Source organism: Rutidosis leptorrhynchoides, chromosome 5, assembly GCF_046630445.1.
Source record: "Rutidosis leptorrhynchoides isolate AG116_Rl617_1_P2 chromosome 5, CSIRO_AGI_Rlap_v1, whole genome shotgun sequence".
NCBI classification, from domain to species: Eukaryota; Viridiplantae; Streptophyta; class Magnoliopsida; order Asterales; family Asteraceae; genus Rutidosis; species Rutidosis leptorrhynchoides.
In genome coordinates this window covers 244,536,079-244,557,194 of record NC_092337.1, presented here as the reverse complement: position 1 = coordinate 244,557,194, position 21,116 = coordinate 244,536,079, and positions in this window count along the sequence as shown.

The following is a 21,116-nucleotide window of genomic DNA, read 5'->3' as shown; positions in this document are numbered from 1 at the left end:
GGTCGCCCAAATGAATTTCTTTCCTTTGTGAGTTAATGCGGTTAGAGGACGTGCAACCAAAGAGAAGTTTTCGATGAATCTACGATAGTACCCGGCGAGACCCAAGAATTGACGAATGTGAGTAGGAGTAGTAGGAGTCTCCCATTTACTAATGGCTTCGATTTTTGATGGATCGACTTTAATACCTTGATCACTTACAACATGACCAAGAAATTGAACTTCCTTCAACCAAAATTCACACTTGGAGAATTTGGCATAAAGTCGTTCTTGTCTCAAGAGTTCAAGCACAAGTCGGAGATGTTGTTCGTGCTCCTCTTCATTTTTAGAATAGATCAATATGTCATCGATGAACAAAATAACGAATTTATCGAGATACGGTTTGCACATGCGGTTCATAAGATCCATGAACACCGCCGGTGCGTTAGTGAGACCAAATGGCATGACAAGGAATTCATAACTACCATAACGAGTCCGGAAAGCGGTTTTGGAGACATCTTCCCCCTTAACCCTTAATTGATGATAACCCGAGCGGAGATCGATTTTCGAATATACACAAGACCCTTGTAGTTGATCAAAGAGGTCATCGATGCGAGGAAGAGGATATCGGTTCTTAACCGTCAATTTGTTTAGTTCACGATAGTCAATGCACATTCGTAGGGATCCGTCTTTCTTTTTAACAAACAAAATCGGAGCGCCCCAAGGTGAATGGCTAGGTTGGATAAAACCACGATCAAGTAGTTCTTGGATTTGACTTTGCAATTCTTGCATTTCGGATGGAGCGAGTCTATATGGTGCACGTGCTACGGGTGCGGCTCCCGGAATAAGATCGATTTGGAATTCAACCGGTCGGTGAGGTGGAAGACCCGGCAATTCATCGGGAAATACATCGGAATAGTCACTAACAATTGGCACATCATCGATATGCTTCTCATCGGACTCGACTTTCTTAACGTGGGCAAGGATCGCAAAACAACCCTTACGGAGTAGTTTTCTAACTTTAAGGCACGAAACGAGGTTGAGTCTGGTGCAACTCTTATCGCCATAAACAATCAAAGGTTCACCATTCTCGATAGGAATTCGGATTGCATTAAGATCACAAAGGATGTGAGATTTCGTTTTGACTAACCAATTCATACCGATTATTACATCAAAGCTTCCTAGTTCCATGGGTATCAAGTCAATTTCAAATTCCTTACCCAAAATGTTTAACGTACACCCCCGGTAATATGTGTAGGCACTTAATAGTTTCCCGTTAGCCACTTCAATGGTATAAGTGGTATCTAATGGAAGAGGTGGAGTGCTAAAAGAATGAGTCAAAGTCTTGGATACAAAGCATTTATCGGCACCCGAATCGAATAAGCAAGAGACATAAGAATTGTTGAGAAGAAACGTACCCGTGACTAGTTCAGTGTCATCCCGGGCTTCCTCGGTGTTGATGTTGAAAGCTCGGCCGCACGTGTTGGGGTTATCTTTCCTCTTCGGGCATGCATTTCTATAATGGCCCGTTTGGCCACATTCATAACAAGTGCCCGTCTTTGGTGCATTGGGCCACTTTCGAGCGACGGGAGTGGCACTTTTACAATCGTTGGCCTTATGACCAACTCCTTGGCACCGGTGGCAAATTAACTTACTACATTCGCTAAAGTGATGTTTGTTGCATTTGTTGCAAAGAGGTAGGTTCCCGGCATAACCCTTCTTGCCGTCGGAGGTGTAAGGCTTCTTGGTGGAGGTGTTGTTGTAGTTGGTTGATGGAGTGGCTTCCCATTTCCTTTTGTTGCCACCCGACTTGTCCTCGGCCTTAGGAGCCGGCACTACGATTTCGTCAACCGTTTCGATTAATTGGCGGGCCATGTTCATAGCGGCTTAATGAGTAGCGGGTTTGGATGACATCACCCCTTGTTTGATGCTTTTTGGAAGACCGAGCATGTAGAGCACAATCCTTTGAGATTCGGGGTTAACAAGATTAGGACACATCAAGGATAGTTCGGCGAAGCGTTGATTATAAGCTTTAAGATCGTTTCCGACCGCTTTCAAAGCTCTTAGTTCTTCCTCAAGCTTTCGGGTTTCTTCGCGCGGAAAATATTCAACAATCATCTTTTCCCTTAGATCGGCCCAAGAGAGGGCATGAGCTTCATCGGTACCCACCGATTGAACATAGGTGTTCCACCATGTTAGAGCAATTCCGGAGAAAGTGTGGGTGGAGTATTTGACCTTGTCTTGATCCCGACAACCGCTTATGCTAAAGACGGCTTCCGTTTGCTCAAACCATCGGGTGAGCACGACCGGTCCCCCGGTTCCATCAAAAGTGTGAGGTTTGCACCCCATGAAAGCTTTATAGGAGCATCCCTCGTTTGAGTTTCCGGCTCCATTGTTGTTGTTGTTGTTGTTGTTGTTGTTGTGGTTGTTATTATTATTGTTGTTGGATAAGTGACCGGCCATGGCCGCATCTACGGCGGTGGCTATCATCCGTTCGAGAGCTTGTTCGGGAGTTTCATTGCGGCGTACACGACGAGGAACCATTATTCCTTCAAGACAAAAGGATACCGTTGGTTAGTATTCTAAATAATACTAACCGTGATATGGAATAAAGATAGAGAGAAAATTTTCCTTGACTCGCCTTAAATTCTTTATGCCACAATGTCGGAACGTTCATATGAGTCACCGTAATATAATCTCGGAAATTATATTACCCTGATTCATATGTGCATTCGACATCATTTCATATAGTCAAGGTGGTGTGTCAATCAAATTAAACAACGTGAGATTAAGATGAACTAAGAGTAGATATGAGTAGAAGCGTTCGAGTATAAATGCACAAGTAGTCAAGTAATTCCTACTTCAAGTCTATATGCCGGTTGTAGTCTAGACTCACCAATGTACCCTATGACTCGAGGTTGACACCAATGAACTCTAAATCCCTACAACCAACGCTCTGATACCATCTGTAGCGACCCGACCAAACCATGTTTGACGGCGCCGTCTACTTAGGTCCCGTTACGTGGTCATAAGTCTTTAAAACAACGTTTGACCAAAAGATATGTCGCATTCATTTCAAATGTAAAGATTGTTCAAAATTTACTAGAATGGTTCCACCACAAGTTACGTTACAAAGTTATAAGTACAAATGAAACTTATGCGACACAATTTAAAAGTAGCCAAAAGACGCTCCATGTATGCATATATACTCGACATCCAATGCAAGTATCAAAATAATGAGCGGAAGCATGTATCATGTATCGTTCAAGGACCTGAGAAAAACATAGAAATCTGTCAACGAAAACGTTGGTGAAATCATAGGTTTAAGTAAGTAAGTACAAGTGAACCACAAGATTTGCATCAATGAAATAATAGTAATACATTCCAAAAGTTTGTTTCACGAGCACCCAATTATCAATGCTTAACATTCCTTCCATTGAACCCCATCACTTAGTGCTAGAACATACACTATTTCTCGAAAATATATTTCATTCGTAAACGGTAGCGAACCGTTTGAATGAGGGTTTGTCAAACCCATATGGATCCATACAACATAAGTTCTCGCTTACACCCGGCAAGTGTAACTAATGATAATCGAATTGAGGATTTTGTTCTAAACTCGTATGTAGAATATTTGTTTTCCTGTACTTGTGTTCACTTAGTAAAGAAATGTTTATGTTTTCTCATCCCAAATGTAAGTTCAAAAAGAGTAAAAGTGGGACTATGATCTCACCTTGAGTGCACGTACGAAAAGTACTTCACAAAATAACGTGTGCGAAGGATAGTGCTAGTCTTGACCTAAACAAATAGGTCGTATCAATAACGGTAAACACGATAGGTCAAAGATGTTCAATTAGTCCTATGGCTCGTTACGACTCGATTATGTAGCATGTGAATTCAAACTGTCAAGTTTCATGCAAGGTACAAGTATATAAACAAGTTAGGAAGGTTGCATAATCATTTGGTTAAGTTTGACAAAAAGTCAAACTTTGGTCGGTCAAAGTCAACGAAAAAGTCAACACGTTCGGGTCGGGTCCCGAACTATTTTTCTGAGGTTTTTAATCATGTATGAGCATGTTAGGACAAGTTACATGTGAATCGGAGGTGCGTAGCATAGCAAACATTATTCGAAAATTGACAAAGTTGGACAGACCATAATGGCGCGCCGCGCGGGTATATGGCGCGCCGCGCCATTACCTGTGCAGAGAGTTCTGGCAGTTTTTAAGTTTTATGCACGAACCTAACTTCAAACAATCACCATTTATGATCCGCAAACAATCAAGACAAGTATCTTATACCGTTGGAAAGGTAATTTGACGAGGAAAACAACTAAACACATTTCATCAATCAATCTACCTATTACAACAACCAAAACCGCATCTAATGCTTAACATTAACCGCATACAAGTTCATAAATGCAATTCAATGATTCGGGCAACCAATTTACATGAATGATATGCCGTTTCGGAGGTAATCAAGCATACAATCCAACTAAACACTTACCAATAATAATCCATGGCATTCAATGCATCAAAAGTCTATTTCAAGTTCATCAAACCCTAACCCAAATTCACCAAAATCAATAATCAAGTTCATGAAGTTTTCTAAGGCAACCTACACATCAAATTGAAGCTAGTGATACTAGGAATACAATTAGAACATGAACTTTTAACATCTAACAACATATGATCATCCAAAATTCAAGAACAACGCACCAAAATTCAAGTTCATGCTAGTTACACTAAAACAACGAGATCGAGCATATAAATTACACACACGACATCACAATGAGCCATAGACACTAACTAATACCATTTCAAGTCAAAAACACGAATTTAGAGAAATCTAGAGTTTTAGAAATGTTACCCAAACGAGATGAAGTTGGTACCAAAATGAAGAGGATGAAGAGAGGATTACGAATATGTAATTTATTTTGTTGTAAGCCTCCTAGATCGGATTTAGATGATGATTGAATGAATTTGGTAATGGTGTGTGTGTTCTTGCTAGAGAGAAAGAGAGAGAGATGGAGATGATAATGAATGAGTGAAAGGGGTTTGACCCCTTTGACCTAGTCAAGGGTTTGATCCCTTGTCAAGTTTAGTCCCTCAACTTTCGTTCGGGTGCGTGAATTACCTAAACGAGATAATTTAAAACGCGTATCAACGGGAGATGTTATAAACATATAACGGACTTTATATTAGTATAACGGAAAAGTAAATGGAAAAAGGCGGGATGTTACATATCGTTATAACAACGTCTTACTAGGTACATATGAATCATATTAAGATATTGATACACTTGGTTAATTATGTTAAATGATAAGTAAACATATCATTAAGTATATTAACAATGAACTACATATGTAAAAACAAGACTACTAACTTAATGATTTTGAAACGAGACATATATGTAACGATTATCGTTGTAACGACATTTAATGTATATATATCATATTAATAGATATTCGTACATCATAATATCATGATAATATAATAATTTAAAATCTCTTTTGATATTATAAACATTGGGTTAACAACATTTAACAAGATCGTTAACCTAAAGGTTTCAAAACAACATTTACATGTAACGACTAACGATGACTTAACGACTCAGTTAAAATGTATATACATGTAGTGTTTTAATATGTATTCATACACTTTTGAAAGACTTCAAGACACTTATCAAAATACTTCTACTTAACAAAAATGCTTACAATTACATCCTCGTTCAGTTTCATCAACAATTCTACTCGTATGCACCCGTATTCGTACTCGTACAATACACAGCTTTTAGATGTATGTACTATTGGTATATACACTCCAATGATCAGCTCTTAGCAGCCCATGTGAGTCACCTAACACATGTGGGAACCATCATTTGGCAACTAGCATGAAATATCTCATAAAATTACAAAAATATGAGTAATCATTCATGACTTATTTACATGAAAACAAAATTACATATCCTTTATATCTAATCCATACACCAACGACCAAAAACACCTACAAACACTTTCATTCTTCAATTTTCTTCATCTAATTGATCTCTCTCAAGTTCTATCTTCAAGTTCTAAGTGTTCTTCATAAATTCCAAAAGTTCTAGTTTCATAAAATCAAGAATACTTTCAAGTTTGCTAGCTCACTTCCAATCTTGTAAGGTGATCATCCAACCTCAAGAAATCTTTGTTTCTTACAGTAGGTTATCATTCTAATACAAGGTAATAATCATATTCAAACTTTGGTTCAATTTCTATAACCATAACAATCTTATTTCAAGTGATGATCTTACTTGAACTTGTTTTCGTGTCATGATTCTGCTTCAAGAACTTCGAGCCATCCAAGGATCCGTTGAAGCTAAATCCATTTTTCTCTTTTCCAGTAGGTTTATCCAAGGAACTTAAGTTAGTAATGGTGTTCATAACATCATTCGATTCATACATATAAAGCTATCTTATTCGAAGGTTTAAACTTGTAATCACTAGAACATAGTTTAGTTAATTCTAAACTTGTTCGCAAACAAAAGTTAATCCTTCTAACTTGACTTTTAAAATCAACTAAACACATGTTCTATATCTATATGATATGCTAACTTAATGATTTAAAACCTGGAAACACGAAAAACACCGTAAAACCGGATTTACGCCGTCGTAGTAACACCGCGGGCTGTTTTGGGTTAGTTAATTAAAAACTATGATAAACTTTGATTTAAAAGTTGTTATTCTGAGAAAATGATTTTTATTATGAACATGAAACTATATCCAAAAATTATGGGTAAACTCAAAGTGGAAGTATGTTTTCTAAAATGGTCATCTAGACGTCGTTCTTTCGACTGAAATGACTACCTTTACAAAAACGACTTGTAACTTATTTTTCCGACTATAAACCTATACTTTTTCTGTTTAGATTCATAAAATAGAGTTCAATATGAAACCATAGCAATTTGATTCACTCAAAACGGATTTAAAATGAAGAAGTTATGGGTAAAACAAGATTGGATAATTTTTCTCATTTTAGCTACGTGAAAATTGGTAACAAATCTATTCCAACCATAACTTAATCAACTTGTATTGTATATTATGTAATCTTGAGATACCATAGACACGTATACAATGTTTCGACCTATCATGTCGACACATCTATATATATTTCGGAACAACCATAGACACTCTATATGTGAATGTTGGAGTTAGCTATACAGGGTTGAAGTTGATTCCAAAATATATATAGTTTGAGTTGTGATCAATACTGAGATACGTATACACTGGGTCGTGGATTGATTCAAGATAATATTTATCGATTTATTTCTGTACATCTAACTGTGGACAACTAGTTGTAGGTTACTAACGAGGACAGCTGACTTAATAAACTTAAAATATCAAAATATATTAAAAGTGTTGTAAATATATTTTGAACATACTTTGATATATATGTATATATTGTTATAGGTTCGTGAATCAACCAGTGGCCAAGTCTTACTTCCCGACGAAGTAAAAATCTGTGAAAGTGAGTTATAGTCCCACTTTTAAAATCTAATATTTTTGGGATGAGAATACATGCAGGTTTTATAAATGATTTACAAAATAGACACAAGTACGTGAAACTACATTCTATGGTTGAATTATCAAAATCGAATATGCCCCTTTTTATTAAGTCTGGTAATCTAAGAATTAGGGAACAGACACCCTAATTGACGCGAATCCTAAAGATAGATCTATTGGGCCTAACAAACCCCATCCAAAGTACCGGATGCTTTAGTACTTCGAAATTTATATCATATCCGAAGGGTGTCCCGGAATGATGGGGATATTCTTATATATGCATCTTGTTAATGTCGGTTACCAGGTGTTCACCATATGAATGATTTTTATCTCTATGTATGGGATGTGTATTGAAATATGAAATCTTGTGGTCTATTATTATGATTTGATATATATAGGTTAAACCTATAACTCACCAACATTTTTGTTGACGTTTTAAGCATGTTTATTCTCAGGTGATTATTAAGAGCTTCCGCTGTCGCATACTTAAATAAGGATGAGATTTGGAGTCCATGCTTGTATGATATTGTGTAAAAACTGCATTCAAGAAACTTATTTTGTTGTAACATATTTGTATTGTAAACCATTATGTAATGGTCGTGTGTAAACAGGATATTTTAGATTATCATTATTTGATAATCTACGTAAAGCTTTTTAAACCTTTATTGATGAAATAAAGGTTATGGTTTGTTTTAAAATGAATGCAGTCTTTGAAAAACGTCTCATATAGAGGTCAAAACCTCGCAACGAAATCAATTAATATGGAACGTTTTTAATCAATAAGAACGGGACATTTCAATAGATAGGTATTATTCAAGTCTTGCTTGATTCGTTTAGCAGTACAGGTATATACAGAATTATTGTTTGAAATCACACCATGCATATCAATTTCAAAAATACCATCACGTGGATAAGCATTAAAATAAAAGATATTATCCTTAGAAACTGAAATACCAAAGTGCGTAAATGTAAGTTCAAAACCAACATCTTTTAATAGAGAAACTGAAACTACGTTGCTCGTAATACTAGGAGCATAATCACATTGTTCCAACAAAACAATAAGACCACTGGGTAGAGTAAGCTCATAAGTTTCAATAGATTCAACAGCTGCTCGATCCCCATTGCCCACTCTAAAATCCAGTGTGCCTTTCTTCAGTCTCTTACTTCTTCTCATTCCCTGCATATTGTTACAGATGTGAGTACCACAACCAGTATCAAAAATCCAGAAATCACTAAAAAAAGTATATAACTGTATATGAAATACACCTGATTTGTTGGCTTCGCCAGCTTTGCCTTTTCTCAACTCAGATAGGTAGGAGGGACAGTTCCTCCTCCAGTGGCCAACTTTTCCACAGTGGAAACATTCGGCGTCTTTCGCTGGGTTTTCTTTCTTGGGAGGTGGTGGAATCTTCTTCTTAGCAATTGACTTTCCTTTTCCTTTTTCTCAAGTTTTCGGCTTATTCTTTTTCACCTTACCATCCCTAATCATCAGGACACCCGGATTGGAAACCTTAGATGGAATATTCTGTTCAGCAGTTTTGAGCATCGAGTGCACCTCTGCCAGAGATTTCTCCCAACCTTGCATATTGTAATTCATCACAAATTGGTGATACGATTTTGGTAGTGAAGCCAAAACCGTATTCACAGCCAAGTTAGGTGGCAAGGTAGTTCCAAGTTTTTCCAATCGGTCAATGTAGCTTTTCATTTTCAAGACATGAGAGCTCACTGATTGACCCTCCTCCATTTTACATGTTTGAAGAAGCTTATAAGTTTCATATAACTCTTAACTAGCTTGTTTCTGAAACATATTTTTTAGATCAGTCATCATATCATATACTGTACGATCTTCCATTTCCTTTTGGAGGTCAGAAGTCATACTAGCAAGCATGATTAAAGTTATCTTCTCTTGCTCATCAAACAACTTCTAATAAGCATTCTTTTGAGCAGCAGTAGCTGTCTCAGGAGGAGCTTCGGGTAAGGGTTCTTCAATTTTGTTCAACTTCCCTTCATATTTGAGAACGATTCTCAAGTTGCGGTACCAGTCTAGGAAGTTTGAACCATTGAGTTTCTCCTTCTCCAACAAAGAACGGAGAGTGTTTTGATTTACGTTTTGATTGTTTGACATCTACAAAAGAACAAGATTCAATTTAGTATTTTCGATATAAAACTTTAATAAATTAACTACCCAAGTTTTTATATATTTTAAAAACAATTAATTTACGAAAGCCTAAGATCCACATAGAGATTCCATAGCCACATCTGTTGATCAGCTAGCAGTTATGGAGACTATTGGTAGGTAGCGGATACCAATTGCATCACAAGTGCAACTCTTAGATCTTTATGGGACCTAGAGATATGTGTAGTCCAACAAACTACTATTATCTACTGGCGTGTTTGTCTCATCTTTGCCTCGAACTCAGGTCTCACCGTGAATACAATTAAGTCGTGTAATTTGAAAACAGTGGAAATTTAGCCTAGTCTCACTCGTAACTAAAAATCCACCTCGTGGCTATAATTCAATTAGGTCTCACCGTAATCAAAAAATAACGAGGAGTGTTTGCAAGCTCATTGGATGGCATGACTTAAATTTGACGGGTATATTGAAAAGTTTGTGTTAACGAATAATGCATGCACACAAGATTCGTTACACTAATTGTTAAAACATTTTAACCAATTATATATGTCGAACGTGTTTGCGTGTCTAGTTTGTTATTTTATTTTATATATAAAATTTAACAAATACACAAATGTGTATCGTTTTAAAACAATTTTAAAAGATGTCACCCATATATATTATTTGAGTTTCAAAAAACATTTAACTTTAAACTCGTTAGAGTTTAACATTTTTAAAATCATCAATTTTAATCTTTGAAACTCGTTACCGATTATATTTGATGTTTTCATCAAAAACAATTTGCATATATTATAATTAGCAATTAAATATAAAATGCAATAAATAAAACACAACCATGCATCACACACATACATAGCCTAGCCCAAAATATCATATGCTTGATCCCATGAGCCATCATGGGATCAAGAGGTCAAACTAAGGACAAACCATAGCTCCCACTTGATTCAAGATCCAAGTGAAAACTTGTCAAACGCCATTGTTGTTAACTTGACCTGTTCGCCATCTTCTAAGTCAAGCTCCAAGTTGCATCTTTATCTTCAATCTTCATCTTATTACATTTATTCAAAATTGAAAATACGACTAGTCTAGTATATTTACAAATTGAAATAAACCTAAATACAATACTATGAAATTGAAAATAAACAAAATACAACTTTGGCTTCTATGGCCTCAAATTAAATCAAAAACAACATGGCATAAAATTGCCGTAACCAACAATCACAACAATCACACATTGGGCGGGACATTATGGGCTATGTATGCAATCACAATTTAGTAATAACATTATTAAACCTATATATGGCTTGTCCATAGTTACAATGCATGTGTATAACCATGGAATAAAATAAATATTAAATAACCAACAATTATTCAAGCCATAACTTTCTAGATCCAAAATTTAAATAGTGAATTTCTTCAGATATTATTTGTGCGTCATGAGGTAATCAACAAAGTTGAATTTCAAAACCATAAGGGTTTTGACTTTTACCAATTCACCACAAAGATAGGTCTAAGAAAATCACGCGACAATTAAGACGGTGTAAAAGCAGCTCATGATACCACTGAAGGAAAATCGTGTGTACTTTTAACAATTCAGATTAACGCAGCGGATAATTAAAATAATAATCTTTTGTTATTTTATGAACAAAATTTACAAAATTAAATAACTACTTATTTAATAAAACATGCACACGATTAATTTATCCTAGGGATCCAGTTACACCAATAATAATTCTCAAGAATATAGAATTACAAAGTGGAGTTAACCGTTTACCTTTCTTAAAGAAACTGATGAACGGAGAGAAATCTACGATCAAAGGGTATGACCGTCTCTTTGGATAGTCCACTACACTGTCGAACAACGCCAATGGATGCTAGTCCAACCCCAAGTAACTTATTAATATATTCAATCTATATTAATAAAATAACTAATACTCCGTATGAAATCGACTCGAAATACTTTCGTAAAATTGAAACAACACGTTTCTTTGTATATGTCAACCAAAAAGGACCCTTTTGTTTTTAATATATTTCTGTTTTTTCTCGTATGTCACCAAAACACAGAGACCATGTGCAATATTTATAATAGCTATGCATATTACTACCGAAAGACAAGGTCGGTTAAAAAAAACGCGTATGAATTATTTAGTTTCCAATTCAAGCTCATACAAAATAATTTCCTTTAATATCAAACTTGTATAGAAAGCAATTTCTTATACACATATCAATATACGAAGTATTAGTCAACGAATTAATTAAAAATTCAATTCAAATTAATCAAACAATTTAATTGATATAGTAATTAATTAACAATTAATTAATTCGTTTTGTTACTTGAAAAATATATATACATCATATATATATTTTATTTGACGTCTAGGTGTGTATATATGTGTGACCTCAAAGGCTCAAATGAATTTAGCCATATAGTTGTATGTTGTACCTTGCACATTAATCCTACAATAAGTTATGAGGTATTTGTAGGAGAAGTGAAGTTGATATAGGGTCACAAAGAAGTTAAAAAGTGTGGTTAAAATAAGGGTGCCGTCACAGCCACACACGTATCACAATTCTGATGAAAGTAATCGTGACAGTTGGCAGTGATGGGAAAGGCAACGTGTGAGTTGATGGTTTACAACCTGCACACGCTGACATACGCCGAAAAAGGGAACTTCGCATTAAAAGCTATCCTAGATCCACACTCTTTTCATTTTCCATTTTTTGTTGGTATGCATTTCTCTTTCCGTTTTTTGATATTTACGTTGAACTTTAGTTGAGTTTGATACCATGCGCAATACTTGCGTATAATATCGAACTGAGAGACTTAATGATGCGTATATTCGCATACATCATATAAACGCATTACACATGATTGGCACATGTCTAACAATGCATATTCGACAAGTTACTAAGTAAAATTATAAGCATGACTATCTATACTTACAATGTTATAATACGCCATAACTATGACACGCTTATGATCCATTAAACGCAATCAACATATGCGCTCTTGAAGATGACGTTACCTGCTCAGAACCAGAATTGACAACAATAATGAATCAAGAACTATCACGTATAGTATATGAAATGTCCCGTTCTTATTGATTAAAAACGTTCCATATTAATTGATTTCGTTGCGAGGTTTTGACCTCTATATGAGACGTTTTTCAAAGACTGCATTCATTTTTAAAACAAACCATAACCTTTATTTCATAAATAAAGGTTTAAAAAGCTTTACGTAGATTATCAAATAATGATAATCTAAAATATCCTGTTTACACACGACCATTACATAATGGTTTACAATACAAATATGTTACATCGAAATCAGTTTCTTGAATGCAGTTTTTACACAATATCATACAAACATGGACTCCAAATCTTGTCCTTATTTTAGTATGCAACAGCGGAAGCTCTTAGTATTCACCTGAGAATAAACATGCTTTAAACGTCAACAAAAATGTTGGTGAGTTATAGGTTTAACCTATATATATCAAATCGTAACAATAGACCACAAGATTTCATATTTCAATACACATCCCATACATAGAGATAAAAATCATTCATATGGTGAACACCTGGTAACCGACATTAACAAGATGCATATATAAGAATATCCCCATCATTCCGGGACACCCTTCGGATATGATATAAATTTCGAAGTACTAAAGCATCCGGTACTCTGGATGGGGTTTGTTAGGCCCAATAGATCTATCTTTAGGATTCGCGTCAATTAGGGTGTCTGTTCCCTAATTCTTAGATTACCAGACTTAATAAAAAGGGGCATATTCGATTTCGATAATTCAACCATAGAATGTAGTTTCACGTACTTTTGTCTATTTTGTAAATCATTTATAAAACCTGCATGTATTCTCATCCCAAAAATATTAGATTTTAAAAGTGGGACTATAACTCACTTTCACAGATTTTTACTTCGTCGGGAAGTAAGACTTGGCCACTGGTTGATTCACGAACCTATAACAATATATACATATATATCAAAGTATGTTCAAAATATATTTACAACACTTTTAATATATTTTGATGTTTTAAGTTTATTAAGTCAGCTGTCCTCGTTAGTAACCTACAACTAGTTGTCCACAGTTAGATGTACAGAAATAAATCGATAAATATTATCTTGAATCAATCCACAACCCAGTGTATACGTATCTCAGTATTGATCACAACTCAAACTATATATATTTTGGAATCAACCTCAACCCTGTATAGCTAACTCCAACATTCACATATAGAGTGTCTATGGTTATTCCGAAATATATATAGATGTGTCGACATGATAGGTCGAAACATTGTATACGTGTCTATGGTATCTCAAGATTACATAATATACAATACAAGTTGATTAAGTTATGGTTGGAATAGATTTGTTACCAATTTTCACGTAGCTAAAATGAGAAAAATTATCCAATCTTGTTTTACCCATAACTTCTTCATTCTAAATCCGTTTTGAGTGAATCAAATTGCTATGGTTTCATATTGAACTCTATTTTATGAATTTAAACAGAAAAAGTATAGGTTTACAGTCGGAAAAATAAGTTACAAGTCGTTTTTGTAAAGGTAGTCATTTCAGTCGAAAGAACGACGTCTAGATGACCATTTTAGAAAACATACTTCCACTTTGTGTTTAACCATAATTTTTGGATATAGTTTCATGTTCATAATAAAAATTATTTTTCCAGAATAACAACTTTTAAATCAAAGTTTATCATAGTTTTTAATTAACTAACCCAAAACAGTCCCGCGGTGTTACTACGACGGCGTAAATCCGATTTTACGGTGTTTTTCGTGTTTCCAGGTTTTAAATCATTAAGTTAGCATATCATATAGATATAGAACATGTGTTTAGTTGATTTTAAAAGTCAAGTTAGAAGGATTAACTTTTATTTGCGAACAAGTTTAGAATTAACTAAACTATTTTCTAGTGATTACAAGTTTAAACCTTCGAATAAGATAGCTTTATATGTATGAATCGAATGATGTTATGAACATCATTACTACCTCAAGTACCTTGGATAAACCTACTGGAAATGAGAAAAATAGATCTAGCTTCAAAGGATCCTTGGATGGCTTGAAAGTTCTTGAAGCAGAATCATGACACGAAAACAATTTAAGTAAGATTTCCACTCGAAATAAGATTGTTATAGTTATAGAAATTGAATTAAAGTTTGAATATGATTATTACCTTGTATTAGAAAGATAACCTACTGTAAGTAACAAAGGTTTCTTGATCTTGGATGATTACTTGGAATGGATTTAGAAAACTTGGAAGTAAACTTGCAATCTTGGAAGTATTCTTGATTTTATGAAACTAGAACTTTTGGAATTTATGAAGAACACTTAGAACTTGAAGATAGAACTTGAAAGAGATCAATTAGATGAAGAAAATTGAAGAATGAAAGTGTTTGTAGGTGTTTTTGGTCGTTGGTGTATGGATTAGATATAAAGGATATGTAATTTTGTTTTCATGTAAATAAGTCATGAATGATTACTCATATTTTTGTAATTTTATGAGATATTTCTTGCTAGTTACCAAATGATGGTTCTCACATGTGTTAGGAGACTCACATGGGCTGCTAAGAGCTGATCATTGGAGTGTATATACCAATAGTACATACATCTAAAAGTTGTGTATTGTACGAGTACGAATACGGGTGCATACGAGTAGAATTGTTGATGAAACTGAACGAGGATGTAATTGTAAGCATTTTTGTTAAGTAGAAGTATTTTGATAAGTGTCTTGAAGTCTTTCAAAAGTGTATGAATACATATTAAAACACTACATGTATATACATTTTAACTGAGTCGTTAAGTCATCGTTAGTCGTTACATGTAAATGTTGTTTTAAAACCTTTAGGTTAACGATCTTGTTGAATGTTGTTAACCCATTGTTTATTATAACAAATGAGATGTTAAATTGTTATATTATCATGATATTATGATATATAATATATGTTAGTATGATATATATACAGTTAAATGTCGTTACAACGATAATCGTTACATATATGTCTCGTTTCGAAATCATTAAGTTAGTAGTCTTATTTTTACATATGTATTTCATTGTTAATACACTTAATAATATATTTACTTATCATTTAGCATAATTAACTAAGTGTATCAATATCTTAATATGATTCATATGTACCTAGTAAGACGTTGTTATAACGATAATCGTTATATATATCGTTTTCGAGTTTCTTAAATTAATAGTCTCATTTTTATGTATATAACTCATTGTTAAAATACCTAATGAGATACATACTTATAATAAAATCATGTTAACTATATATATAACCATATATATGTCATCGTATAGTTTTTACAAGTTTTAACGTTCGTGAATCACCGGTCAACTTGGGTGGTCAATTGTCTATATGAAACCTATTTCAATTAATCAAGTCTTAACAAGTTTGATTGCTTAACATGTTGGAAACACTTAATCATGTAAATAACAATTTCATTTAATATATATATATATAAACATGGAAAATTTCGGGTCACTACAGTACCTACACGTTAAATAAATTTCGTCCCGAAATTTTACGCAGTTGGAGGTGTTGACGTATCTTCTGGAAATAAATGCGGGTATTTCTTCTTCATCTGATCTTCACGCTCCCAGGTGAACTCGGGTCCTCTACGAGCATTCCATCGAACCTTAACAATCGGTATCTTGTTTTGTTTAAGTCTCTTAACCTCACGATCCATTATTTCGACGGGTTCTTCAATGAATTGAAGTTTTTCATGATTTGGATTTCGTCCAACGGAATAGTGAGATATTCTTTAGCAAAACATTTCTTCAAATTTGAGACTTGGAAAGTGTTATGTACAGCCGCGAGTTGTTGAGGTAGCTCCAGTTGGTAAGCTACTGGTCCGACACGATCTATAATCTTGAATGGTCCAATGTACCTTGGATTTAGTTTCCCCCGTTTACCAAATCGAACAACGCCTTTCCAAGGTGAAACCTTAAGCATGACCATTTCTCCAATTTCAAACTCTATATCTTTTCTTTTACTGTCCGCGTAGCTCTTTTGTCGACTCTGGGCGGTTTTCAATCTTTGTTGAATTTGGATGATTTTCTCGGTAGTTTCTTGTATTATCTCCGGACCCGTAATCTGTCTATCCCCCACTTCACTCCAACAAATCGGAGACCTGCACTTTCTACCATAAAGTGCTTCAAACGGCGCCATCTCAATGCTTGAATGGTAGCTGTTGTTGTAGGAAAATTCTGCTAACGGTAGATGTCGATCCCAACTGTTTTCGAAATCAATAACACAAGCTCGTAGCATGTCTTCAAGCATTTGTATCGTCCTTTTGCTATGCCCATCAGTTTGTGGATGATAGGCAGTACTCATGTCTAGACGAGTTCCCAATGTTTGCTGTAATGTCTGCCAGAATCTTGAAATAAATCTGCCATCCCTATCAGAGATAATAGAGATTGGTATTCAATGTCTGGAGACGACTTCCTTCAAATACAGTTGTGCTAACTTCTCCATCTTGTCATCTTCTCTTATTGGCAGGAAGTGTGCTGACTTGGTGAGACGATCAACCATTACCTAAATAGTATCATAACCACTTGCAGTCCTTGGAAATTTAGTAATAAAATCCATGGTAATATTTTCCCATTTCCATTCCGGGATTTTAGGTTGTTGTAGTAGACCTGATGATTTCTGATGTTCAGCTTTGACCTTAGAACACGTCAAACATTCTCCTACATATTTAGTAATATCGGCTTTCATACCTGGCCACCAAAAATATTTCTTAAGATCCTTGTACATCTTCTCCATTCCAGGATGTATTGAGTATCTGGTTTTATGAGCTTCTCTAAGTACCATTTCTCTCATATCTCCAAATTTTGGTACCCAAATTCTTTCAGCCCTATACCGAGTTCCATCTTCCCGAATATTAAGATGCTTCTCCGATCCTTTGGGTATTTCATCCTTTAAATTTCCCTCTTTTAAAACTCCTTGTTGCGCCTCCTTTATTTGAGTAGTAAGGTTAGTGTGAATCATTATATTCATAGATTTTACTCGAATGGGTTCTCTGTCATTTCTGCTCAAGGCGTCGGCTACCACATTTGGCTTCCCCGGGTGGTAACGAATCTCAAAGTCATAATCATTCAACAATTCAATCCACCTACGCTGCCTCATATTCAGTTGTTTCTGATTAAATATGTGTTGAAGACTTTTGTGGTCGGTATATATAATACTTTTGACCTCATATAAGTAGTGCCTCCAAGTCTTTAATGCAAAAACAACCGCGCCTAATTCCAAATCATGCGTCGTATAATTTTGCTCTTGAATCTTCAATTGTCTAGACGCATAAGCAATCACCTTCGTCCGTTGCATTAATACACAACCGAGACCTTGCTTTGATGCGTCACAATAAATCACAAAATCATCATTCCCTTCAGGCAATGACAATATAGGTGCCGTAGTTAGCTTTTTCTTCAATAATTGAAACGCCTTCTCTTGTTCATCCTTCCATTCAAATTTCTTCCCTTTATGCGTTAATGTAGTCAAGGGTTTTGCTATTTTGGAGAAATCTTGGATGAACTTCTGTAGTAACCAGCCAATCCTAAAAATTGACGTATATGCTTCGGAGTTTTTGGGGTTTCCCACTTTTCAACGGTTTCGATCTTTGTCGGGTCCACCTGGATACCTTCTTTGTTCACTATGTGACCGAGGAATTGAACTTCTTCCAACCAAAATGCACACTTTGAAAACTTAGCGTACAGTTTTTCTTTCCTCAATACTTCTAGCACTTTTCTCAAATGTTCTTCGTGCTCTTGATCATTCTTTGAGTAAATAAGTATGTCATCGATGAAAACAATGACAAACTTATCAAGATATGGCCCACACACTCGGTTCATAAGGTCCATGAATACAGCTGGTGCGTTAGTCAATCCAAATGGCATAACCATAAACTCGTAATGACCATAACGCATCCTAAAAGCAGTTTTTGGAATATCATACTCCTTTACTCGCATTTGATGATATCCAGAATGTAAATCGATCTTCGAATAAACCTACGAGCCTTGTAGTTGATCAAATAAGTCGTCAATTCTCGGCAGTGGATAACGGTTTTTGATGGTAAGTTTGTTCAACTCTCTGTAGTCAATACACAACCTAAATATACCATCCTTCTTCTTGACAAACAAAACAGGAGCTCCCCATGGTGATGTGCTTGGTCGAATGAAACCACGTTCTAATAGTTCTTGCAGTTAGCTTTGCAGTTCTTTCATCTCGCTGGGTGCGAGTCTATAAGGAGCACGAGCTATTGGTGCAGCTCCTGGTACAAGATCTATTTGAAATTCAACAGATCGATGTGGAGGTAGTCCCGGTAATTCTTTTGGAAATACATCGGGAAATTCTTTTGCGACAAAAACATCATTGATGCTCTTTTCTTCAGTTTGTACTTTCTCGACGTGTGCTAGAACAGCATAGCAACCTTTTCTTATTAGTTTTTGTGCCTTCAAATTAGTAATAAGATGTAGCTTCATGTTGCCATTTTCTCCGTACACCATTAAGGGTTCTCCTTCTTCTCGTACAATGCGAATTGCATTTTTATAACATACGATCTCTGCTTTCACCTTCTTCAGCCAGTCCATGCCAACTATTACATCAAAACTCCCTAACTTTACTGGTATCAAATCAATCTTAAATATTTCGCTATCCAGTTTAATTTCTCGATTCCGGCATATATTATCTGCTGAAATTAATTTACCGTTTGTTAATTCGAGTAAAAATTTACTATCCAACGGCGTCAATGGACAACTTAATTTAGCACAAAAATCTCTACGCATATAGCTTCTATCCGCACCCGAATCAAATAAAACGTAAGTAGATTTATTGTCAATAAGAAACGTACCCGTAACAAGCTCCAGGTCTTCCTGTGCCTCTGCCGCATTAATATTGAAAACTCTTCCGCGGCCTTGTCCAATCGTGTTCTCCTGGTTCGGGCAATTTCTAATAATGTGGCCCAGTTTTCCACATTTATAACAAACTACATTGGCATAACTTGCTCCGACACTACTTGCCCCGCCATTACTCGTTCCGACACCATTTGTTCCTTTCGTTCTGTTAACCCCTGGTCCGTAGACCTCACACTTCACCGCGCTATGACCATTTCTTTTACACTTGTTGCAAAATTTGGTGCAAAACCCCGAGTGATGCTTTTCACACCTTTGGCATAGCTGCTTCTGATTGTTGTTGTTGTTGCGGTTGTTATTGTTGTTGGGATGATTGTTGTAGTTGCTGTTGTTGTTGTTGTTGTTGTTGTTATTGTTGGGCAGTTTGTTGTAGTTGCGATTGATTTGCGATTGTTGGGATAATTGTTGCGATTATTATTGTAATTGCTGTTGTTGTTGTATTGGTGATTCTTATCACCATTTTCCTCCCACTTTCTTTTGACTTGCTTCACATTGGCCTCTTCAGCCGTCTGTTCTTTAATTCTTTCCTCAATCTGGTTGACTAGTTTTTGAGCCATTCTACATGCCTGTTGTATGGAGGCGGGCTCGTGTGAACTTATATCTTCTATGATTCTTTCCGGTAATCCTTTCACAAATGCGTCGATCTTCTCTTCCTCATCTTCGAACGCTCCCGGACACAATAAGCACAATTCTGTGAATCGTCTTTCGTACATGGTAATATCAAATCCTTGGGTTCATAACCCTCTAAGTTCTATCTTGAGCTTATTGACCTCGGTTCTGGGACGCTACTTCTCGTTCATCAAGTGCTTGAATGCTGACCACGGTAGTGCATAAGCATCATCTTGTCCCACTTGTTCTAGATAGGTATTCCACCATGTTAACGCAGAACCTGTGAAGGTATGCGTAGCGTACTTCACTTTGTCCTCTTCAGTACACTTACTTATGGAAAACACCGATTCGACCTTCTCGGTCCACCGTTTCAATCCAATCGGTCCTTCAGTTCCATCAAATTCCAAAGGTTTGCAGGCAGTGAATTCTTTGTAGGTGCATCCTATACGATTTCCCGTACTTCTAGATCCAAGGTTATTGTTGGTATATAGCGCAGCCTGTACTGTGGCTATGTTTGAAGCTAGAAAAGTACGGAATTCCTCTTCATTCATATTCACGGTGTGTCGAGTAGTCGGTGTCATTTCCTTCAAAATATTCAAATGGAACAAGTTAATCATACAGAATATTAAGAGTAGTTAATAGTATTTCGTAGCATAATATGAACTCATTTATAAAAGCTTTTTCTTCATATTAGCGTTTTATAAGTTTAAATTCGGGTAGTACCTACCCGTTAAGTTCATACTTAGTAGCTAATATACAATTCAACTACTACCATTCTATATGAAAAACTGATTATAATAATATTTCGCGTTCAAACTTTTATACAATATTTTACAAACTTACAATACCGCTTATTTAAAATAAAGCATGAAATATAGCACACAATAACTTTGATACAAGATAGTTGTGAA